Source organism: Pristiophorus japonicus, chromosome 11 (genome assembly GCF_044704955.1).
Source record: "Pristiophorus japonicus isolate sPriJap1 chromosome 11, sPriJap1.hap1, whole genome shotgun sequence".
Taxonomy (NCBI): Eukaryota; Metazoa; Chordata; class Chondrichthyes; family Pristiophoridae; genus Pristiophorus; species Pristiophorus japonicus.
Genome location: NC_091987.1, coordinates 155,263,764 through 155,285,860, shown reverse-complemented (window position 1 = coordinate 155,285,860; position 22,097 = coordinate 155,263,764).

The following is a 22,097-nucleotide window of genomic DNA, read 5'->3' as shown; positions in this document are numbered from 1 at the left end:
GTCGCAAGGAGTGCGGCTGGGGTCGCAAGGAGTGCGGCTGGGGTCGCAAGGAGTCGGTTGGGGTCGCAAGGATAGCGGTTAGGTTCGCAAGGAGTGCGGTTGCGGTTGCAAGGAGTGCGGATGGGGTTGCAAGACGTGCGGTCGAAGTTGTCAGGAGTGCGGTTCGGGTAGCAAGGAGTGTGGTTGGGGTCGCAAGGAGTGCGGTTGGGGTCGCAAGGATAGCGGTTAGGTTCGCAAGGAGTTCGTTTGGGGTCGCAAGGCGTGCGGTTGGGGTCGAAAGGCGTGCGGTTGGGGTAGCAAGGCGTGCGGTTGTTGTTGCAAGGAGTGCGGTTGGGGTAGCAAGGCGTGCGGTTGTGGTTGCAAAGAGTGCGGTTGGGGTTGCAAGGAGTGCGGTTGGGGTTGCAAAGAGTGCGGTTGGGGTTGCAAGGAGTGCGGTTGGAGTTGCAAGGAGTGCGGTTGGAGTTGCAAGGAGTGCGGTTCGGGTTGGAAGGAGTGCGGTTGCAGTTGCAAGGCGTGCGGTTGGAGTGCAAGGACTGCGGTTGGGGTCGCAAGGACTGCGGTTGGGGTCGCAAGGACTGCGGTTAGGTTCACAAGGAGTGCGGTTGGGGTCGCAAGGAGAGTTGGGTGGGGAATGCAAGGCATGCGGCTGCGGTTGCAAGGAGTGCGGCTGGGGTTGCAAGGAGTGCGGTTGGGGTAGCAAGGAGTGCGGTTGGGGTCGCAAGGAGTGCGGTTGGGGTCGCAAGGAGTGCGGTTGCGGTTGCGGTTGCAAGGAGTGCGGCTGGGGTTCTAAGGCGTGCGGTTGAAGTTGCAAGGGGTGCGGTTGGGATTGCAAGAAGTGCGGTTGGGGTTCGAAGGCGTGCGGTTGAAGTTGCAAGGGGTGCGGTTGGGATTGCAAGAAGTGCGGCTGGGGTCGCAAGAAGTCGGTTGGGGTCGCAAGGATAGCGGTTGAAGTTGTCAGGAGTGCGGATGGGGTCGCAAGGAGTGCGGCTGGGGTCGCAAGGAGTGCGGATGGGGTTGCAAGGAGTGCGAATGGGGTTGCAAGGAGTGCGGTTCGGGTAGCAAGGAGTGTGGTTGGGGTCGCAAGGAGTGCGGTTGGGGTCGCAAGGAGTGCGGCTGGGGTCGCAAGGAATCGGTTGGGGTCGCAAGGATAGCGGTTAGGTTCGCAAGGAGTGTGTTTGGGGTCGCAAGGAGTGTGGTCAGGGTTGCAAGGCGTGCGGTTGTTGTTGCAAGGCGTGCGGTTGGGGTAGCAAGGCGTGCGGTTGTTGTTGCAAGGAGTGCGGTTGGGGTAGCAAGGCGTGCGGTTGTGGTCGCAAGGCGTAAGGTTGGGGTTGCAAGGAGTGCGGTTGGGGTTGCAAAGAGTGCGGTTGGGGTTGCAAAGAGTGCGGTTCGGGTTGGAAGGAGTGCGGTTGGGGATGCAAGGAGTGCGGTTGGAGTTGCAAGGAGTGCGGTTCGGGTTGGAAGGAGTGTGGTTGCGGTTGCAAGGCGTGCGGTTGGAGTGCAAGGAGTGCGGTTGGGGTCGCAAGGACTGCGGCTGGGGTCGCAAGGAGTGCGGTTGCGTTTGCAAGGAGTGCGGTTGGGGTCGCAAGGAGTGCGGTTGCGGTTGCAAGGAGAGTTGGGTGGGGAATGCAAGGCATGCGGCTGCGGTTGCAAGGAGTGCGGCTGGGGTTGCAAGGCGTGTGGTTGGGGTAGCAAGAAGTGCGGTTGGGGTTGCAAGGCGTGCGGTTGCGGTTGCGGTTGCAAGGAGTGCGGCTGGGGTTGCAGGGAGTGCGGTTGGGGTCGCAAGGAGTGCGGTTGGGGTCGCAAGGAGTGCGGTTGCGTTTGCAAGGCGTGCGGCTGGGGTTGCAAGGAGTGCGGTTGAAGTTGTCAGGAGTGCGGTTCGGGTAGCAAGGAGTGCGGTTGGGGTCGCAAGGAGTGCGGCTGGGGTCGCAAGGATAGCGGTTAGGTTCGCAAGGAGTGCGGTTGCGGTTGCAAGGAGTGCGGCTGGGGTTGCAAGATGTGCGGTTGCGGTTGCAAGGAGTGCGGTTGCGGTTGCAAGGAGTGCGGTTGGTGTTGCAAGGCGTGCAGTTGCGGTTGCAAGGAGTGCGGCTGGGGTTGCAGGGAGTGCGGTTGGGGTCGCAAGGAGTGCGGTTGGGGTTGCAAGGAGTGCGGTTGTTGTTGCAAGGAGTGCGGATGGGGTTGCAAGGAGTGTGGTCGAAGTTGTCAGGAGTGCGGTTCGGGTAGCAAGGATAGCGGTTAGGGTCGCAAGGAGTGCGTTTGGGGTCGCAAGGCGTGCGGTTGTTGTTGCAAGGAGTGCGGTTGGGGTAGCAAGGCGTGCGGTTGTGGTCGCAAGGTGTGCGGTTGGGGTCGCAAGGCGTGAGGTTGGGGTTGCAAGGAGTGCGGTTCGGGTTGCTAAGAGTGCGGTTGGGGTTGCAAGGAGTGCGGTTGGGGTTGCAAGGAGAGCGGTTGCAGTTGCAAGGCGTGCGGTTGGAGTGCAAGGAGTGCGGTTGGGGTCGCAAGGACTGCGGTTGGGGTCGCAAGGACTGCGGTTAGGTTCGCAAGGAGTGCGGTTGGGGTCGCAAGGAGTGCGGTTGGGGTCGCAAGGAGAGTTGGGTGGGGAATGCAAGGCATGCGGCTGCGGTTGCAAGGAGTGCGGCTGGGGTTGCAAGGCGTGCGGTTGCGTTTGCAAGGAGTGCGGATGGGGTTGCAAGGAGTGCGGTTGCGGTTGCAAGGAGAGTTGGGTGGGGAATGCAAGGCATGCGGCTGCGGTTGCAAGGAGTGCGGCTGGGGTTGCAAGGCGCGTGGTTGGGGTAGCAAGAAGTGCGGTTGGGGTTGTAAGGAGTGCGGTTGGCGTTGCAAGGAATGCGGTTGGCGTTGCAAGGAGTGCGGTTGGGGTTGCAAGGCGTGCGGTTGCGGTTGCGGTTGCAAGGAGTGCGGCTGGGGTTGCAGGGAGTGCGGCTGCGGTTGCAAGGAGTGCGGCTGGGGTTGCAAGACGTGCGGTTGGGGTAGCAAGGAGTGCGGTTGGCGTTGCAAGGAGTGCGGTCGCGTTTGCAAGGAGTGCGGTTCGGGTAGCAAGGAGTGTGGTTGGGGTCGCAAGGAGTGCGGTTGGGGTCGCAAGGAGTGCGGCTGGGGTCGCAAGGAGTCGCTTGGGGTCGCAAGGATAGCGGTTAGGTTCGCAAGGAGTGCGGTTGCGGTTGCAAGGAGTGCGGCTGGGGTTGCAAGATGTGCGGTTGCGGTTGCAAGGAGTGCGGTTGGTGTTGCAAGGCGTGCGGTTGCGGTTGCAAGGAGTGCGGTTGCGGTTGCAAGGAGTGCGGTTGCAGTTGCAAGGAGTGCGGATGGGGTTGCAAGGAGTGCGGTTCGGGTAGCAAGGAGTGTGGTTGGGGTCGCAAGGATAGCGGTTAGGTTCGCAAGGAGTGCGTTTGGGGTCGCAAGGAGTATGGTCAGGGTTGCAAGGCGTGCGGTTGTTGTTGCAAGGCGTGCGGTTGGGGTAGCAAGGCGTGCGGTTGTTGTTGCAAGGAGTGCGGTTGGGGTGGCAAGGCGTGCGGTTGTGGTCGCAAGGCGTGAGGTTGGGGTTGCAAGGAGTGCGGTTGCGGTTGCAAGGAGTGCGGTTGGAGTTGCAAGGAGTGCGGTTGGAGTTGCAAAGAGTGCGGTTGGGGTTGCAAGGAGTGCGGTTCGGGTTGGAAGGAGTGCGGTTGGTGTTGCAAGGAGTGCGGTTGGAGTTGCAAGGAGTGCGGTTCGGGTTGGAAGGAGTGCGGTTGCGGTTGCAAGGCGTGCGGTTGGAGTGGAAGGAGTGCGGTTAGGTTCGCAAGGAGTGCGGTTGGGGTCGCAAGGAGTGCGGTTGCAGTTGCAAGGAGAGTTGGGTGGGGAATGCAAGGCATGCGGCTGCGGTTGCAAGGAGTGCGGCTGGGGTTGCAAGGAGTGCGGTTGGGGTCGCAAGGAGTGCGGTTGCAGTTGCAAGGAGAGTTGGGTGGGGAATGCAAGACATGCGGCTGCGGTTGCAAGGAGTGCGGCTGGGGTTGCAAGGCGTGTGGTTGGGGTAGCAAGAAGTGCGGTATGGGTCGCAAGGAGTGCGGTTGGCGTTGCAAGGAGTGCGGTTGGCGTTGCAAGGAGTGCGGTTGGCGTTGCAAGGCGTGCGGTTGCGGTTGCGGTTGCAAGGAGTGCGGCTGGGGTTGCAGGGAGTGCGGCTGCGGTTGCAAGGAGTGCGGCTGGGGTTGCAAGGCGTGCGGTTGGGGTCGCAAGGAGTGCGGTTGGGGTCGCAAGGAGTGCGGTTGGGGTCGCAAGGAGTGCGGTTGGGGTCGCAAGGAGTGCGGCTGGGGTTGCAAGACGTGCGGTTGGGGTTGCAAGGAGTGCGGTTGGGGTTGCAAGGAGTGCGGTTGACGTTGTCAGGAGTGCGGTTCGGGTAGCAAGGAGTGCGGTTGGGGTCGCAAGGAGTGCGGTTGGGGTCGCAAGGAGTGCGGTTGGGGTCGCAAGGAGTGCGGTTGGGGTCGCAAGGATAGCGGTTAGGTTCGCAAGGAGTGCGGTTGCGGTTGCAAGAAGTGCGGTTGGGGTCGCAAGGAGTGCGGTTGGGGTCGCAAGGATAGCGGTTAGGTTCGCAAGGAGTGCGGTTGCGGTTGCAAGGAGTGCGGTTGCGTTTGCAAGGAGTGCGGTTCGGGTAGCAAGGAGTGCGGTTGGGGTCGCAAGGATAGCGGTTAGGTTCGCAAGGAGTGCGTTTGGGGTCGCAAGGCGTGCGGTTGTTGTTGCAAGGCGTGCGGTTGGGGTAGCAAGGCGTGCGGTTGTTGTTGCAAGGAGTGCGGTTGGGGTCGCAAGGACTGCGGTTCGGGTTGCAAAAAGAGTGCGGTTCGGGTTGGAAGGGGTGCGGTTGGGGTCGCAAGGCGTGAGGTTGTGGTCGCAAGGTGTGCGGTTGGGGTCGCAAGGCGTGAGGTTGGGGTTGCAAGGAGTGCGGTTCGGGTTGCAAAAAGAGTGCGGTTCGGGTTGGAAGGAGTGCGGTTGGGGTAGCAAGGAGTGCGGTTCGGGTCGAAGGAGTGCGGTTGGGGTCGCAAGGAGTGCGGTTGGGGTCGCAAGGAGAGTTGGGTGGGGAATGCAAGGCATGCGGCTGCGGTTGCAAGGAGTGCGGCTGGGGTTGCAAGGAGTGCGGTTGGGGTAGCAAGGAGTGCGGTTGGGGTCGCAAGGAGTGCGGTTGGGGTTGCAAGGAGTGCGGCTGGGGTTGCAAGACCTGCGGTTGGGGTTGCAAGGAGTGCGGTTGAAGTTGTCAGGAGTGCGGTTCGGGTAGCAAGGAGTGCGGTTGGGGTCGCAAGGAGTGCGGCTGGGGTCGCAAGGATAGCGGTTAGGTTCGCAAGGAGTGCAGTTGCGGTTGCAAGGAGTGCGGCTGGGGTTGCAAGATGTGCGGTTGCGGTTGCAAGGAGTGCGGTTGCGGTTGCAAGGAGTGCGGTTGGTGTTGCAAGGCGTGCAGTTGCGGTTGCAAGGAGTGCGGCTGGGGTTGCAGGGAGTGCGGTTGGGGTCGCAAGGAGTGCGGTTGGGGTTGCAAGGAGTGCGGTTGTTGTTGCAAGGAGTGCGGATGGGGTTGCAAGGAGTGTGGTCGAAGTTGTCAGGAGTGCGGTTCGGGTAGCAAGGATAGCGGTTAGGGTCGCAAGGAGTGCGTTTGGGGTCGCAAGGCGTGCGGTTGTTGTTGCAAGGAGTGCGGTTGGGGTAGCAAGGCGTGCGGTTGTGGTCGCAAGGTGTGCGGTTGGGGTCGCAAGGCGTGAGGTTGGGGTTGCAAGGAGTGCGGTTCGGGTTGCTAAGAGTGCGGTTGGGGTTGCAAGGAGTGCGGTTGGGGTTGCAAGGAGAGCGGTTGCAGTTGCAAGGCGTGCGGTTGGAGTGCAAGGAGTGCGGTTGGGGTCGCAAGGACTGCGGTTGGGGTCGCAAGGACTGCGGTTAGGTTCGCAAGGAGTGCGGTTGGGGTCGCAAGGAGTGCGGTTGGGGTCGCAAGGAGAGTTGGGTGGGGAATGCAAGGCATGCGGCTGCGGTTGCAAGGAGTGCGGCTGGGGTTGCAAGGCGTGCGGTTGCGTTTGCAAGGAGTGCGGATGGGGTTGCAAGGAGTGCGGTTGCGGTTGCAAGGAGAGTTGGGTGGGGAATGCAAGGCATGCGGCTGCGGTTGCAAGGAGTGCGGCTGGGGTTGCAAGGCGCGTGGTTGGGGTAGCAAGAAGTGCGGTTGGGGTTGTAAGGAGTGCGGTTGGCGTTGCAAGGAATGCGGTTGGCGTTGCAAGGAGTGCGGTTGGGGTTGCAAGGCGTGCGGTTGCGGTTGCGGTTGCAAGGAGTGCGGCTGGGGTTGCAGGGAGTGCGGCTGCGGTTGCAAGGAGTGCGGCTGGGGTTGCAAGACGTGCGGTTGGGGTAGCAAGGAGTGCGGTTGGCGTTGCAAGGAGTGCGGTCGCGTTTGCAAGGAGTGCGGTTCGGGTAGCAAGGAGTGTGGTTGGGGTCGCAAGGAGTGCGGTTGGGGTCGCAAGGAGTGCGGCTGGGGTCGCAAGGAGTCGCTTGGGGTCGCAAGGATAGCGGTTAGGTTCGCAAGGAGTGCGGTTGCGGTTGCAAGGAGTGCGGCTGGGGTTGCAAGATGTGCGGTTGCGGTTGCAAGGAGTGCGGTTGGTGTTGCAAGGCGTGCGGTTGCGGTTGCAAGGAGTGCGGTTGCGGTTGCAAGGAGTGCGGTTGCAGTTGCAAGGAGTGCGGATGGGGTTGCAAGGAGTGCGGTTCGGGTAGCAAGGAGTGTGGTTGGGGTCGCAAGGATAGCGGTTAGGTTCGCAAGGAGTGCGTTTGGGGTCGCAAGGAGTATGGTCAGGGTTGCAAGGCGTGCGGTTGTTGTTGCAAGGCGTGCGGTTGGGGTAGCAAGGCGTGCGGTTGTTGTTGCAAGGAGTGCGGTTGGGGTGGCAAGGCGTGCGGTTGTGGTCGCAAGGCGTGAGGTTGGGGTTGCAAGGAGTGCGGTTGCGGTTGCAAGGAGTGCGGTTGGAGTTGCAAGGAGTGCGGTTGGAGTTGCAAAGAGTGCGGTTGGGGTTGCAAGGAGTGCGGTTCGGGTTGGAAGGAGTGCGGTTGGTGTTGCAAGGAGTGCGGTTGGAGTTGCAAGGAGTGCGGTTCGGGTTGGAAGGAGTGCGGTTGCGGTTGCAAGGCGTGCGGTTGGAGTGGAAGGAGTGCGGTTAGGTTCGCAAGGAGTGCGGTTGGGGTCGCAAGGAGTGCGGTTGCAGTTGCAAGGAGAGTTGGGTGGGGAATGCAAGGCATGCGGCTGCGGTTGCAAGGAGTGCGGCTGGGGTTGCAAGGAGTGCGGTTGGGGTCGCAAGGAGTGCGGTTGCAGTTGCAAGGAGAGTTGGGTGGGGAATGCAAGACATGCGGCTGCGGTTGCAAGGAGTGCGGCTGGGGTTGCAAGGCGTGTGGTTGGGGTAGCAAGAAGTGCGGTATGGGTCGCAAGGAGTGCGGTTGGCGTTGCAAGGAGTGCGGTTGGCGTTGCAAGGAGTGCGGTTGGCGTTGCAAGGAGTGCGGTTGGCGTTGCAAGGCGTGCGGTTGCGGTTGCGGTTGCAAGGAGTGCGGCTGGGGTTGCAGGGAGTGCGGCTGCGGTTGCAAGGAGTGCGGCTGGGGTTGCAAGGCGTGCGGTTGGGGTCGCAAGGAGTGCGGTTGGGGTCGCAAGGAGTGCGGTTGGGGTCGCAAGGAGTGCGGTTGGGGTCGCAAGGAGTGCGGCTGGGGTTGCAAGACGTGCGGTTGGGGTTGCAAGGAGTGCGGTTGGGGTTGCAAGGAGTGCGGTTGACGTTGTCAGGAGTGCGGTTCGGGTAGCAAGGAGTGCGGTTGGGGTCGCAAGGAGTGCGGTTGGGGTCGCAAGGAGTGCGGTTGGGGTCGCAAGGAGTGCGGTTGGGGTCGCAAGGATAGCGGTTAGGTTCGCAAGGAGTGCGGTTGCGGTTGCAAGAAGTGCGGTTGGGGTCGCAAGGAGTGCGGTTGGGGTCGCAAGGATCGCGGTTAGGTTCGCAAGGAGTGCGGTTGCGGTTGCAAGGAGTGCGGTTGGTGTTGCAAGGCGTGCGGTTGCGGTTGCAAGGAGTGCGGTTGCGTTTGCAAGGAGTGCGGTTCGGGTAGCAAGGAGTGCGGTTGGGGTCGCAAGGATAGCGGTTAGGTTCGCAAGGAGTGCGTTTGGGGTCGCAAGGCGTGCGGTTGTTGTTGCAAGGCGTGCGGTTGGGGTAGCAAGGCGTGCGGTTGTTGTTGCAAGGAGTGCGGTTGGGGTCGCAAGGACTGCGGTTCGGGTTGCAAAAAGAGTGCGGTTCGGGTTGGAAGGGGTGCGGTTGGGGTCGCAAGGCGTGAGGTTGTGGTCGCAAGGTGTGCGGTTGGGGTCGCAAGGCGTGAGGTTGGGGTTGCAAGGAGTGCGGTTCGGGTTGCAAAAAGAGTGCGGTTCGGGTTGGAAGGAGTGCGGTTGGGGTAGCAAGGAGTGCGGTTGGGGTCGAAGGAGTGCGGTTGGGGTCGCAAGGAGTGCGGTTGGGGTCGCAAGGAGAGTTGGGTGGGGAATGCAAGGCATGCGGCTGCGGTTGCAAGGAGTGCGGCTGGGGTTGCAAGGATTGCGGTTGGGGTGCGGTTGCAAGGAGTGCGGCTGGGGTCGCAAGGAGTGCGGTTGGGGTCGCAAGGAGAGTTGGGTGGGGAATGCAAGGCATGCGGCTGCGGTTGCAAGGCGTGCGGTTGGGGTAGCAAGGAGTGCGGTTGGGGTCGAAGGAGTGCGGTTGCGGTTGCGGTTGCAAGGAGTGCGGCTGGGGTTCTAAGGCGTGCGGTTGAAGTTGCAAGGGGTGCGGTTGGGATTGCAAGAAGTGCGGCTGGGGTCGCAAGGAGTCGGTTGGGGTCGCAAGGATAGCGGTTGAAGTTGTCAGGAGTGCGGATGGGGTCGCAAGGAGTGCGGCTGGGGTAGCAAGGAGTCGGTTGGGGTCGCAAGGAGTGCGGTTGAAGTTGTCAGGAGTGCGGATGGGGTCGCAAGTAGTGTGGTCGGGGTTGCGGTTGCAAGGAGTGCGGCTGGGGTTGCAGGGAGTGCGGCTGCGGTTGCAAGGAGTGCGGCTGGGGTTGCAGGGAGTGCGGCTGCGGTTGCAAGGAGTGCGGCTGGGGTGGCAAGGCGTCCGGTTGGGGTCGCAAGGAGTGCGGTTAGGGTTGCAAGGAGTGCGGTTGGCATTGCAAGGAGTGCGGTTGGGGTTGCAAGGCGTGCGGTTGCGGTTGCGGTTGCAAGGAGTGCGGCTGGGGTTGCAGGAAGTGCGGCTGCGGTTGCAAGGAGTGCGGCTGGGGTTGCAAGGCGTGCGGTTGGGGTCGCAAGGAGTGCGGTTGGGGTCGCAAGGAGTGCGGTTGCGTTTGCAAGGAGTGCGGCTGGGGTTGCAAGACGTGCGGTTGGGGTTGCAAGGAGTGCGGTTGAAGTTGTCAGGAGTGCGGTTCGGGTAGCAAGGAGTGCGGTTGGGGTCGCAAGGAGTGCGGTTGGGGTCGCAAGGAGTGCGGCTGGGGTCGCAAGGATAGCGGTTAGGTTCGCAAGGAGTGCGGTTGCGGTTGCAAGGAGTGCGGTTGGTGTTGCAAGGCGTGCGGTTGCGGTTGCAAGGAGTGCGGTTGCGGTTGCAAGGAGTGCGGTTCGGGTAGCAAGGCGTGCGGTTGGGGTAGCAAGGCGTGCGGTTGTTGTTGCAAGGAGTGCGGTTGGGGTAGCAAGGCGTGCGGTTGTGGTCGCAAGGTGTGCGGTTGGGGTCGCAAGGCGTGAGGTTGGGGTTGCAAGGAGTGCGGTTCGGGTTGCAAAAAGAGTGCGGTTGGGGTTGCAAGGCGTGCGGTTGGGGTCGCAAGGACTGCGGTTGGGGTCGCAAGGAGTGCGGTTGGGGTCGCAAGGAGTGCGGTTGGGGTCGCAAGGAGTGCGGCTGGGGTCGCAAGGATAGCGGTTAGGTTCGCAAGGAGTGCGGTTGCGGTTGCAAGAAGTGCGGTTGGGGTCGCAAGGAGTGCGGTTGGGGTCGCAAGGATAGCGGTTAGGTTCGCAAGGAGTGCGGTTGCGGTTGCAAGGAGTGCGGTTGCGGTTGCAAGGAGTGCGGTTGCGGTTGCAAGGAGTGCGGTTGCAGTTGCAAGGAGTGCGGTTGCGTTTGCAAGGAGTGCGGTTCGGGTAGCAAGGAGTGCGGTTGGGGTCGCAAGGATAGCGGTTAGGTTTGCAAGGAGTGCGGTTGGGGTCGCAAGGAGTGCGGTTGCGGTTGCAAGGAGAGTTGGGTGGGGAATGCAAGGCATGCGGCTGCGGTTGCAAGGAGTGCGGCTGGGGTTGCAAGGCGTGTGGTTGGGGTAGCAAGAAGTGCGGTTGGGGTTGCAAGGCGTGCGGTTGCGGTTGCGGTTGCAAGGAGTGCGTCTGGGGTTGCAGGGAGTGCGGTTGGGGTCGCAAGGAGTGCGGTTGCGTTTGCAAGGAGTGCGGCTGGGGTTGCAAGGCGTGCGGTTGGGGTTGCAAGGAGTGCGGTTGAAGTTGTCAGGAGTGCGGTTCGGGTAGCAAGGAGTGCGGTTGGGGTCGCAAGGAGTGCGGCTGGGGTCGCAAGGATAGCGGTTAGGTTCGCAAGGAGTGCGGTTGCGGTTGCAAGGAGTGCGGCTGGGGTTGCAAGATGTGCGGTTGCGGTTGCAAGGAGTGCGGTTGCGGTTGCAAGGAGTGCGGTTGGTGTTGCAAGGCGTGCAGTTGCGGTTGCAAGGAGTGCGGCTGGGGTTGCAGGGAGTGCGGTTGGGGTCGCAAGGAGTGCGGTTGGGGTTGCAAGGAGTGCGGTTGTTGTTGCAAGGAGTGCGGATGGGGTTGCAAGGAGTGTGGTCGAAGTTGTCAGGAGTGCGGTTCGGGTAGCAAGGATAGCGGTTAGGGTCGCAAGGAGTGCGTTTGGGGTCGCAAGGCGTGCGGTTGTTGTTGCAAGGAGTGCGGTTGGGGTAGCAAGGCGTGCGGTTGTGGTCGCAAGGTGTGCGGTTGGGGTCGCAAGGCGTGAGGTTGGGGTTGCAAGGAGTGCGGTTCGGGTTGCTAAGAGTGCGGTTGGGGTTGCAAGGAGTGCGGTTGGGGTTGCAAGGAGAGCGGTTGCAGTTGCAAGGCGTGCGGTTGGAGTGCAAGGAGTGCGGTTGGGGTCGCAAGGACTGCGGTTGGGGTCGCAAGGACTGCGGTTAGGTTCGCAAGGAGTGCGGTTGGGGTCGCAAGGAGTGCGGTTGGGGTCGCAAGGAGAGTTGGGTGGGGAATGCAAGGCATGCGGCTGCGGTTGCAAGGAGTGCGGCTGGGGTTGCAAGGCGTGCGGTTGCGTTTGCAAGGAGTGCGGATGGGGTTGCAAGGAGTGCGGTTGCGGTTGCAAGGAGAGTTGGGTGGGGAATGCAAGGCGTGCGGCTGCGGTTGCAAGGAGTGCGGCTGGGGTTGCAAGGCGCGTGGTTGGGGTAGCAAGAAGTGCGGTTGGGGTTGTAAGGAGTGCGGTTGGCGTTGCAAGGAGTGCGGTTGGGGTTGCAAGGCGTGCGGTTGCGGTTGCGGTTGCAAGGAGTGCGGCTGGGGTTGCAGGGAGTGCGGCTGCGGTTGCAAGGAGTGCGGCTGGGGTTGCAAGACGTGCGGTTGGGGTAGCAAGGAGTGCGGTTGGCGTTGCAAGGAGTGCGGTCGCGTTTGCAAGGAGTGCGGTTGGGGTAGCAAGGCGTGCGGTTGTGGTCGCAAGGTGTGCGGTTGGGGTCGCAAGGCGTGAGGTTGGGGTTGCAAGGAGTGCGGTTCGGGTTGCTAAGAGTGCGGTTGGGGTTGCAAGGAGTGCGGTTGGGGTTGCAAGGAGAGCGGTTGCAGTTGCAAGGCGTGCGGTTGGAGTGCAAGGAGTGCGGTTGGGGTCGCAAGGACTGCGGTTGGGGTCGCAAGGACTGCGGTTAGGTTCGCAAGGAGTGCGGTTGGGGTCGCAAGGAGTGCGGTTGGGGTCGCAAGGAGAGTTGGGTGGGGAATGCAAGGCATGCGGCTGCGGTTGCAAGGAGTGCGGCTGGGGTTGCAAGGCGTGCGGTTGCGTTTGCAAGGAGTGCGGATGGGGTTGCAAGGAGTGCGGTTGCGGTTGCAAGGAGAGTTGGGTGGGGAATGCAAGGCATGCGGCTGCGGTTGCAAGGAGTGCGGCTGGGGTTGCAAGGCGCGTGGTTGGGGTAGCAAGAAGTGCGGTTGGGGTTGTAAGGAGTGCGGTTGGCGTTGCAAGGAATGCGGTTGGCGTTGCAAGGAGTGCGGTTGGGGTTGCAAGGCGTGCGGTTGCGGTTGCGGTTGCAAGGAGTGCGGCTGGGGTTGCAGGGAGTGCGGCTGCGGTTGCAAGGAGTGCGGCTGGGGTTGCAAGACGTGCGGCTGGGGTAGCAAGGAGTGCGGTTGGCGTTGCAAGGAGTGCGGTCGCGTTTGCAAGGAGTGCGGTTCGGGTAGCAAGGAGTGTGGTTGGGGTCGCAAGGAGTACGGTTGGGGTCGCAAGGAGTGCGGCTGGGGTCGCAAGGAGTCGCTTGGGGTCGCAAGGATAGCGGTTAGGTTCGCAAGGAGTGCGGTTGCGGTTGCAAGGAGTGCGGCTGGGGTTGCAAGATGTGCGGTTGCGGTTGCAAGGAGTGCGGTTGGTGTTGCAAGGCGTGCGGTTGCGGTTGCAAGGAGTGCGGTTGCGGTTGCAAGGAGTGCGGTTGCAGTTGCAAGGAGTGCGGATGGGGTTGCAAGGAGTGCGGTTCGGGTAGCAAGGAGTGTGGTTGGGGTCGCAAGGATAGCGGTTAGGTTCGCAAGGAGTGCGTTTGGGGTCGCAAGGAGTATGGTCAGGGTTGCAAGGCGTGCGGTTGTTGTTGCAAGGCGTGCGGTTGGGGTAGCAAGGCGTGCGGTTGTTGTTGCAAGGAGTGCGGTTGGGGTGGCAAGGCGTGCGGTTGTGGTCGCAAGGCGTGAGGTTGGGGTTGCAAGGAGTGCGGTTGCGGTTGCAAGGATTGCGGTTGGAGTTGCAAGGAGTGCGGTTGGAGTTGCAAAGAGTGCGGTTGGGGTTGCAAGGAGTGCGGTTCGGGTTGGAAGGAGTGCGGTTGGTGTTGCAAGGAGTGCGGTTGGAGTTGCAAGGAGTGCGGTTCGGGTTGGAAGGAGTGCGGTTGCGGTTGCAAGGCGTGCGGTTGGAGTGGAAGGAGTGCGGTTAGGTTCGCAAGGAGTGCGGTTGGGGTCGCAAGGAGTGCGGTTGCAGTTGCAAGGAGAGTTGGGTGGGGAATGCAAGGCATGCGGCTGCGGTTGCAAGGAGTGCGGCTGGGGTTGCAAGGAGTGCGGTTGGGGTCGCAAGGAGTGCGGTTGCAGTTGCAAGGAGAGTTGGGTGGGGAATGCAAGACATGCGGCTGCGGTTGCAAGGAGTGCGGCTGGGGTTGCAAGGCGTGTGGTTGGGGTAGCAAGAAGTGCGGTATGGGTCGCAAGGAGTGCGGTTGGCGTTGCAAGGAGTGCGGTTGGCGTTGCAAGGAGTGCGGTTGGCGTTGCAAGGCGTGCGGTTGCGGTTGCGGTTGCAAGGAGTGCGGCTGGGGTTGCAGGGAGTGCGGCTGCGGTTGCAAGGCGTGCGGTTGGGGTCGCAAGGAGTGCGGTTGGGGTCGCAAGGAGTGCGGTTGGGGTCGCAAGGAGTGCGGTTGGGGTCGCAAGGAGTGCGGCTGGGGTTGCAAGACGTGCGGTTGGGGTTGCAAGGAGTGCGGTTGGGGTTGCAAGGAGTGCGGTTGACGTTGTCAGGAGTGCGGTTCGGGTAGCAAGGAGTGCGGTTGGGGTCGCAAGGAGTGCGGTTGGGGTCGCAAGGAGTGCGGTTGGGGTCGCAAGGAGTGCGGTTGGGGTCGCAAGGATAGCGGTTAGGTTCGCAAGGAGTGCGGTTGCGGTTGCAAGAAGTGCGGTTGGGGTCGCAAGGAGTGCGGTTGGGGTCGCAAGGATAGCGGTTAGGTTCGCAAGGAGTGCGGTTGCGGTTGCAAGGAGTGCGGTTGGTGTTGCAAGGCGTGCGGTTGCGGTTGCAAGGAGTGCGGTTGCGTTTGCAAGGAGTGCGGTTCGGGTAGCAAGGAGTGCGGTTGGGGTCGCAAGGATAGCGGTTAGGTTCGCAAGGAGTGCGTTTGGGGTCGCAAGGCGTGCGGTTGTTGTTGCAAGGCGTGCGGTTGGGGTAGCAAGGCGTGCGGTTGTTGTTGCAAGGAGTGCGGTTGGGGTCGCAAGGACTGCGGTTCGGGTTGCAAAAAGAGTGCGGTTCGGGTTGGAAGGGGTGCGGTTGGGGTCGCAAGGCGTGAGGTTGTGGTCGCAAGGTGTGCGGTTGGGGTCGCAAGGCGTGAGGTTGGGGTTGCAAGGAGTGCGGTTCGGGTTGCAAAAAGAGTGCGGTTCGGGTTGGAAGGAGTGCGGTTGGGGTAGCAAGGAGTGCGGTTGGGGTCGAAGGAGTGCGGTTGGGGTCGCAAGGAGTGCGGTTGGGGTCGCAAGGAGAGTTGGGTGGGGAATGCAAGGCATGCGGCTGCGGTTGCAAGGAGTGCGGCTGGGGTTGCAAGGAGTGCGGTTGGGGTTGCGGTTGCAAGGAGTGCGGCTGGGGTCGCAAGGAGTGCGGTTGGGGTCGCAAGGAGAGTTGGGTGGGGAATGCAAGGCATGCGGCTGCGGTTGCAAGGCGTGCGGTTGGGGTAGCAAGGAGTGCGGTTGGGGTCGAAGGAGTGCGGTTGCGGTTGCGGTTGCAAGGAGTGCGGCTGGGGTTCTAAGGCGTGCGGTTGAAGTTGCAAGGGGTGCGGTTGGGATTGCAAGAAGTGCGGCTGGGGTCGCAAGGAGTCGGTTGGGGTCGCAAGGATAGCGGTTGAAGTTGTCAGGAGTGCGGATGGGGTCGCAAGGAGTGCGGCTGGGGTAGCAAGGAGTCGGTTGGGGTCGCAAGGAGTGCGGTTGAAGTTGTCAGGAGTGCGGATGGGGTCGCAAGTAGTGTGGTCGGGGTTGCGGTTGCAAGGAGTGCGGCTGGGGTTGCAGGGAGTGCGGCTGCGGTTGCAAGGAGTGCGGCTGGGGTTGCAGGGAGTGCGGCTGCGGTTGCAAGGAGTGCGGCTGGGGTGGCAAGGCGTCCGGTTGGGGTCGCAAGGAGTGCGGTTAGGGTTGCAAGGAGTGCGGTTGGCATTGCAAGGAGTGCGGTTGGGGTTGCAAGGCGTGCGGTTGCGGTTGCGGTTGCAAGGAGTGCGGCTGGGGTTGCAGGAAGTGCGGCTGCGGTTGCAAGGAGTGCGGCTGGGGTTGCAAGGCGTGCGGTTGGGGTCGCAAGGAGTGCGGTTGGGGTCGCAAGGAGTGCGGTTGGGGTCGCAAGGAGTGCGGTTGCGTTTGCAAGGAGTGCGGCTGGGGTTGCAAGACGTGCGGTTGGGGTTGCAAGGAGTGCGGTTGAAGTTGTCAGGAGTGCGGTTCGGGTAGCAAGGAGTGCGGTTGGGGTCGCAAGGAGTGCGGTTGGGGTCGCAAGGAGTGCGGCTGGGGTCGCAAGGATAGCGGTTAGGTTCGCAAGGAGTGCGGTTGCGGTTGCAAGGAGTGCGGTTGGTGTTGCAAGGCGTGCGGTTGCGGTTGCAAGGAGTGCGGTTGCGGTTGCAAGGAGTGCGGTTGCGGTTGCAAGGAGTGCGGTTCGGGTAGCAAGGCGTGCGGTTGGGGTAGCAAGGCGTGCGGTTGTTGTTGCAAGGAGTGCGGTTGGGGTAGCAAGGCGTGCGGTTGTGGTCGCAAGGTGTGCGGTTGGGGTCGCAAGGCGTGAGGTTGGGGTTGCAAGGAGTGCGGTTCGGGTTGCAAAAAGAGTGCGGTTGGGGTTGCAAGGCGTGCGGTTGGGGTCGCAAGGAGTGCGGTTGGGGTCGCAAGGAGTGCGGTTGGGGTCGCAAGGAGTGCGGCTGGGGTCGCAAGGATAGCGGTTAGGTTCGCAAGGAGTGCGGTTGCGGTTGCAAGAAGTGCGGTTGGGGTCGCAAGGAGTGCGGTTGGGGTCGCAAGGATAGCGGTTAGGTTCGCAAGGAGTGCGGTTGCGGTTGCAAGGAGTGCGGTTGCGGTTGCAAGGAGTGCGGTTGCGGTTGCAAGGAGTGCGGTTGCGGTTGCAAGGAGTGCGGTTCGGGTAGCAAGGAGTGCGGTTGGGGTCGCAAGGATAGCGGTTAGGTTCGCAAGGAGTGCGTTTGGGGTCGCAAGGCGTGCGGTTGTTGTTGCAAGGCGTGCGGTTGGGGTAGCAAGGCGTGCGGTTGTTGTTGCAAGGAGTGCGGTTGGGGTCGCAAGGACTGCGGTTCGGGTTGCAAAAAGAGTGCGGTTCGGGTTGGAAGGAGTGCGGTTGGGGTCGCAAGGCGTGAGGTTGTGGTCGCAAGGTGTGCGGTTGGGGTCGCAAGGCGTGAGGTTGGGGTTGCAAGGAGTGCGGTTCGGGTTGCAAAAAGAGTGCGGTTCGGGTTGGAAGGAGTGCGGTTGGGGTAGCAAGGAGTGCGGTTGGGGTCGAAGGAGTGCGGTTGGGGTCGCAAGGAGTGTGGTTGGGGTCGCAAGGAGAGTTGGGTGGGGAATGCAAGGCATGCGGCTGCGGTTGCAAGGAGTGCGGCTGGGGTTGCAAGGAGTGCGGTTGGGGTTGCGGTTGCAAGGAGTGCGGCTGGGGTCGCAAGGAGTGCGGTTGGGGTCGCAAGGAGAGTTGGGTGGGGAATGCAAGGCATGCGGCTGCGGTTGCAAGGAGTGCGGCTGGGGTTGCAAGGAGTGCGGTTGGGGTTGCGGTTGCAAGGAGTGCGGCTGCGGTTGCAAGGCGTGCGGTTGGGGTAGCAAGGAGTGCGGTTGGGGTCGAAGGAGTGCGGTTGCGGTTGCAAGGAGTGCGGCTGGGGTTCTAAGGCGTGCGGTTGAAGTTGCAAGGGGTGCGGTTGGGATTGCAAGAAGTGCGGCTGGGGTCGCAAGGAGTCGGTTGGGGTCGCAAGGATAGCGGTTGAAGTTGTCAGGAGTGCGGATGGGGTCGCAAGGAGTGCGGCTGGGGTAGCAAGGAGTCGGTTGGGGTCGCAAGGAGTGCGGTTGAAGTTGTCAGGAGTGCGGATGGGGTCGCAAGTAGTGTGGTCGGGGTTGCAATGCGTGTGGTTGTTGTTGCAAGGAGTGCGGTTGCGTTTGCAAGGAGTGCGGTTGCGGTTGGGGTTGCAAGGAGTGCGGTTGAAGTTGTCAGGAGTGCGGTTCGGGTAGCAAGGAGTGTGGTTGGGGTCGCAAGGAGTGCGGTTGGGGTCGCAAGGAATGCGGCTGGGGTCGCATGGAATCGGTTGGGGTCGCAAGGATAGCGCTTAGGTTCGCAAGGAGTGCGTTTGGGGTCGCAAGGAGTGTGGTCCGGGTTGCAAGGCGTGCGGTTGTTGTTGCAAGGCGTAAGGTTGGGGTTGCAAAGAATGCGGTTGCGGTTGCAAGGAGTGCGGTTGGGGTTGCAAAGAGTGCGGTTGGGGTTGCAAAGAGTGCGGTTGGGGTTGCAAGGAGTGCGGTTGGGGTTGCAAGGAGTGCGGTTGGGGTTGGAAGGAGTGCGGTTGGGGTTGGAAGGAGTGCGGTTGGGGTTGGAAGGAGTGCGGTTCGGGTTGGAAGGAGTGCGGTTGCGGTTGCAAGGAGTGCGGTTGGGGTCGCAAGGAGTGCGGTTGGGGTCGCAAGGAGCGCGGTTGGAGTTGCAAGGAGTGCGGTTACGTTCGCAAGGAGTGCGGTTGGGGTCGCAAGGAGTGCGGTTGGGGTCGCAAGGAGTGCGGTTGGAGTTGCAAGGAGTGCGGTTAGGTTCGCAAGGAGTGCGGTTGGGGTCGCAAGGAGTGCGGTTGCAGTTGCAAGGAGAGTTGGGTGGGGAATGCAAGGCATGCGGCTGCGGTTGCAAGGATTGCGGCTGGGGTTGCAAGGAGTGCGGATGGGGTTGCAAGGAGTGCGGATGGGGTTGCAAGGAGTGCGGATGGGGTTGCAAGGAGTGCGGATGGGGTTGCAAGGAGTGCGGTTGCGGTTGCAAGGAGTGCGGCTGGGGTTGCAAGGAGTGCGGTTGAAGTTGTCAGGAGTGCGGTTCGGGTAGCAAGGAGTGTGGTTGGGGTCGCAAGGAGTGCGGCTGGGGTCGCAAGGAGTCGGTTGTGGTCGCAAGGATAGCGGTTAGGTTCGCAAGGAGTGCGTTTGGGGTCGCAAGGAGTCGGTTGGGGTCGCAAGGAGTGCGGTTGGGGTCACAAGGAGTGCGGCTGGGGTCGCAAGGAGTCGGTTGGGGTCGCAAGGATCGCGGTTAGGTTCGCAAGGAGTATGGTCGGGGTTGCAAGGCGTGCGGTTGTGGTCGCAAGGCGTGAGGTTGGGGTTGCAAGGAGTGAGGTTGCGGTTGCGGTTGCAAGGAGTGCGGTTGGAGTTGCAAGGAGTGCGGTTGGAGTTGTAAGGAGTACGGTTCGGGTTGGAAGGAGTGCGGTTGCGGTTGCAAGGCGTGCGGTTGGAGTGCAAGGAGAGTTGGGTGGGGAATGCAAGGCATGCGGCTGCGGTTGCAAGGAGTGCGGCTAGGGTTGCAAGGAGTGCGGTTGGGGTCGCAAGGAGTGCGGTTGGGGTCGCAAGGAGTGCGGTTGGGGTTGCAAGGCGTGCGGTTGGGGTTGCGGTTGCAAGGAGTGCGGCTGGGGTTGCAGGGAGTGCGGCTGCGGTTGCAAGGAGTGCGGCTGGGGTTGCAGGGAGTGCGGCTGCGGTTGCAAGGAGTGCGGCTGGGGTGGCAAGGCGTCCGGTTGGGGTCGCAAGGAGTGCGGTTAGGGTTGCAAGGAGTGCGGTTGGCGTTGCAAGGAGTGCGGTTGGGGTCGCAAGGCGTGCGGCTGGGGTTGCAAGACGTGCGGTTGGGGTTGCAAGGAGTGCGGATGGGGTTGCAAGGAGTGCGGTTGCGGTTGCAAGGAGTGCGGCTGGGGTTGCAAGGAGTGCGGTTGAAGTTGTCAGGAGTGCGGTTCGGGTCGCAAGGAGTGTGGTTGGGGTCGCAAGGAGTGCGGCTGGGGTCGCAAGGAGTCGGTTGTGGTCGCAAGGATAGCGGTTAGGTTCGCAAGGAGTGCGTTTGGGGTCGCAAGGAGTCGGTTGGGGTCGCAAGGAGTGCGGTTGGGGTCACAAGGAGTGCGGCTGGGGTCGCAAGGAGTCGGTTGGGGTCGCAAGGATCGCGGTTAGGTTCGCAAGGAGTATGGTCGGGGTTGCAAGGCGTGCGGTTGTGGTCGCAAGGCGTGAGGTTGGGGTTGCAAGGAGTGAGGTTGCGGTTGCGGTTGCAAGGAGTGCGGTTGGAGTTGCAAGGAGTGCGGTTGGAGTTGTAAGGAGTACGGTTCGGGTTGGAAGGAGTGCGGTTGCGGTTGCAAGGCGTGCGGTTGGAGTGCAAGGAGAGTTGGGTGGGGAATGCAAGGCATGCGGCTGCGGTTGCAAGGAGTGCGGCTGGGGTTGCAAGGAGTGCGGTTGGGGTCGCAAGGAGTGCGGTTGGGGTCGCAAGGAGTGCGGTTGGGGTTGCAAGGCGTGCGGTTGGGGTTGCGGTTGCAAGGAGTGCGGCTGGGGTTGCAGGGAGTGCGGCTGCGGTTGCAAGGAGTGCGGCTGGGGTTGCAGGAAGTGCGGCTGCGGTTGCAAGGAGTGCGGCTGGGGTGGCAAGGCGTCCGGTTGGGGTCGCAAGGAGTGCGGTTAGGGTTGCAAGGAGTGCGGTTGGCGTTGCAAGGAGTGCGGTTGGGGTCGCAAGGCGTGCGGCTGGGGTTGCAAGACGTGCGGTTGGGGTTGCAAGGAGTGCGGTTGAAGTTGTCAGGAGTGCGGTTCGGGTAGCAAGGAGTGCGGTTGGGGTCGCAAGGAGTGCGGTTGGGGTCGCAAGGAGTGCGGCTGGGGTCGCAAGGATAGCGGTTAGGTTCGCAAGAGGTGCGGTTGCGGTTGCAAGGAGTGCGGTTGGTGTTGCAAGGCGTGCGGTTGCGGTTGCAAGGAGTGCGGTTGCGGTTGCAAGGAGTGCGGTTGCGTTTGCAAGGAGTGCGGTTCGGGTAGCAAGGCGTGCGGTTGGGGTCGCAGTGATAGCGGTTAGGTTCGCAAGGAGTGCGTTTGGGGTCGCAAGGCGTGCGGTTGTTGTTGCAAGGCGTGCGGTTGGGGTAGCAAGGCGTGCGGTTGTTGTTGCAAGGAGTGCGGTTGGGGTAGCAAGGCGTGCGGTTGTGGTCGCAAGGTGTGCGGTTGGGGTCGCAAGGCGTGAGGTTGGGGTTGCAAGGAGTGCGGTTCGGGTTGCAAAAAGAGTGCGGTTCGGGTTGGAAGGAGTGCGGTTGGGGTAGCAAGGAGTGCGGTTGGGGTCGAAGGAGTGCGGTTGGGGTTGCAAGGCGTGCGGTTGGGGTCGCAAGGACTGCGGTTGGGGTCGCAAGGAGTGCGGTTGGGGTCGCAAGGAGAGTTGGGTGGGGAATGCAAGGCATGCGGCTGCGGTTGCAAGGAGTGCGGCTGGGGTTGCAAGGAGTGCGGTTGGGGTTGCGGTTGCAAGGAGTGTGGCTGGGGTCGCAAGGAGTGCGGTTGGGGTCGCAAGGAGAGTTGGGTGGGGAATGCAAGGCATGCGGCTGCGGTTGCAAGGCGTGCGGTTGGGGTCGCAAGGAGTCGGTTGGGGTCGCAAGGATAGCGGTTGAAGTTGTCAGGAGTGCGGATGGGGTCGCAAGGAGTGCGGCTGGGGTAGCAAGGAGTCGGTTGGGGTCGCAAGGAGTGCGGTTGAAGTTGTCAGGAGTGCGGATGGGGTCGCAAGTAGTGTGGTCGGGGTTGCAAGGCGTGTGGTTGTTGTTGCAAGGAGTGCGGTTGCGGTTGGGGTTGCAAGGAGTGCGGTTGAAGTTGTCAGGAGTGCGGTTAAAGTTGTCAGGAGTGCGGTTCGGGTAGCAAGGAGTGTGGTTGGGGTCGCAAGGATAGCGGTTAGGTTCGCAAGGAGTGCGTTTGGGGTCGCAAGGCGTGCGGTTGTTGTTGCAAGGCGTGCGGTTGGGGTAGCAAGGCGTGCGGTTGTTGTTGCAAGGAGTGCGGTTGGGGTAGCAAGGCGTGCGGTTGTGGTCGCAAGGTGTGCGGTTGGGGTCGCAAGGCGTGAGGTTGGGGTTGCAAGGAGTGCGGTTCGGGTTGCAAAAAGAGTGCGGTTCGGGTTGGAAGGAGTGCGGTTGGGGTAGCAAGGAGTGCGGTTGGGGTCGAAGGAGTGCGGTTGGGGTTGCAAGGCGTGCGGTTGGGGTCGCAAGGACTGCGGTTGGGGTCGCAAGGAGTGCGGTTGGGGTCGCAAGGAGAGTTGGGTGGGGAATGCAAGGCATGCGGCTGCGGTTGCAAGGAGTGCGGCTGGGGTTGCAAGGAGTGCGGTTGGGGTTGCGGCTGCAAGGAGTGCGGCTGGGGTCGCAAGGAGTGCGGTTGGGGTCGCAAGGAGAGTTGGGTGGGGAATGCAAGGCATGCGGCTGCGGTTGCAAGGCGTGCGGTTGGGGTCGCAAGGAGTCGGTTGGGGTCGCAAGGATAGCGGTTGAAGTTGTCAGGAGTGCGGATGGGGTCGCAAGGAGTGCGGCTGGGGTAGCAAGGAGTCGGTTGGGGTCGCAAGGAGTGCGGTTGAAGTTGTCAGGAGTGCGGATGGGGTCGCAAGTAGTGTGGTCGGGGTTGCAAGGCGTGTGGTTGTTGTTGCAAGGAGTGCGGTTGCGGTTGGGGTTGCAAGGAGTGCGGTTGAAGTTGTCAGGAGTGCGGTTAAAGTTGTCAGGAGTGCGGTTCGGGTAGCAAGGAGTGTGGTTGGGGTCGCAAGGAGTGCGGTTGGGGTCGCAAGGAATGCGGCTGGGGTCGCATGGAATCGGTTGGGGTCGCAAGGATAGCGCTTGGGTTCGCAAGGAGTGCGTTTGGGGTCGCAAGGAGTGTGGTTGGGGTCGCAAGGATAGCGGTTAGGTTCGCAAGGAGTGCGTTTGGGGTCGCAAGGCGTGCGGTTGTTGTTGCAAGGATTGCGGTTGGGGTAGCAAGGCGTGCGGTTGTGGTCGCAAGGTGTGCGGTTGGGGTCGCAAGGCGTGAGGTTGGGGTCGCAAGGCGTGAGGTTGGGGTTGCAAGGAGTGCGGTTCGGGTTGCAAAGAGTGCGGTTGGGGTTGCAAGGAGTTCGGTTGGAGTTGCAAGGAGTGCGGTTGCAGTTGAAAGGAGTGCGGTTGAAGTGCAAGGAGTGCGGTTGGGGTCGCAAGGAGTGCGGTTGGGGTCGCAAGGACTGCGGTTGGGGTCGCAAGGACTGCGGTTAGGTTCGCAAGGAGTGCGGTTGGGGTCGCAAGGACTGCGGTTGGGGTCGCAAGGACTGCGGTTAGGTTCGCAAGGAGTGCGGTTGGGG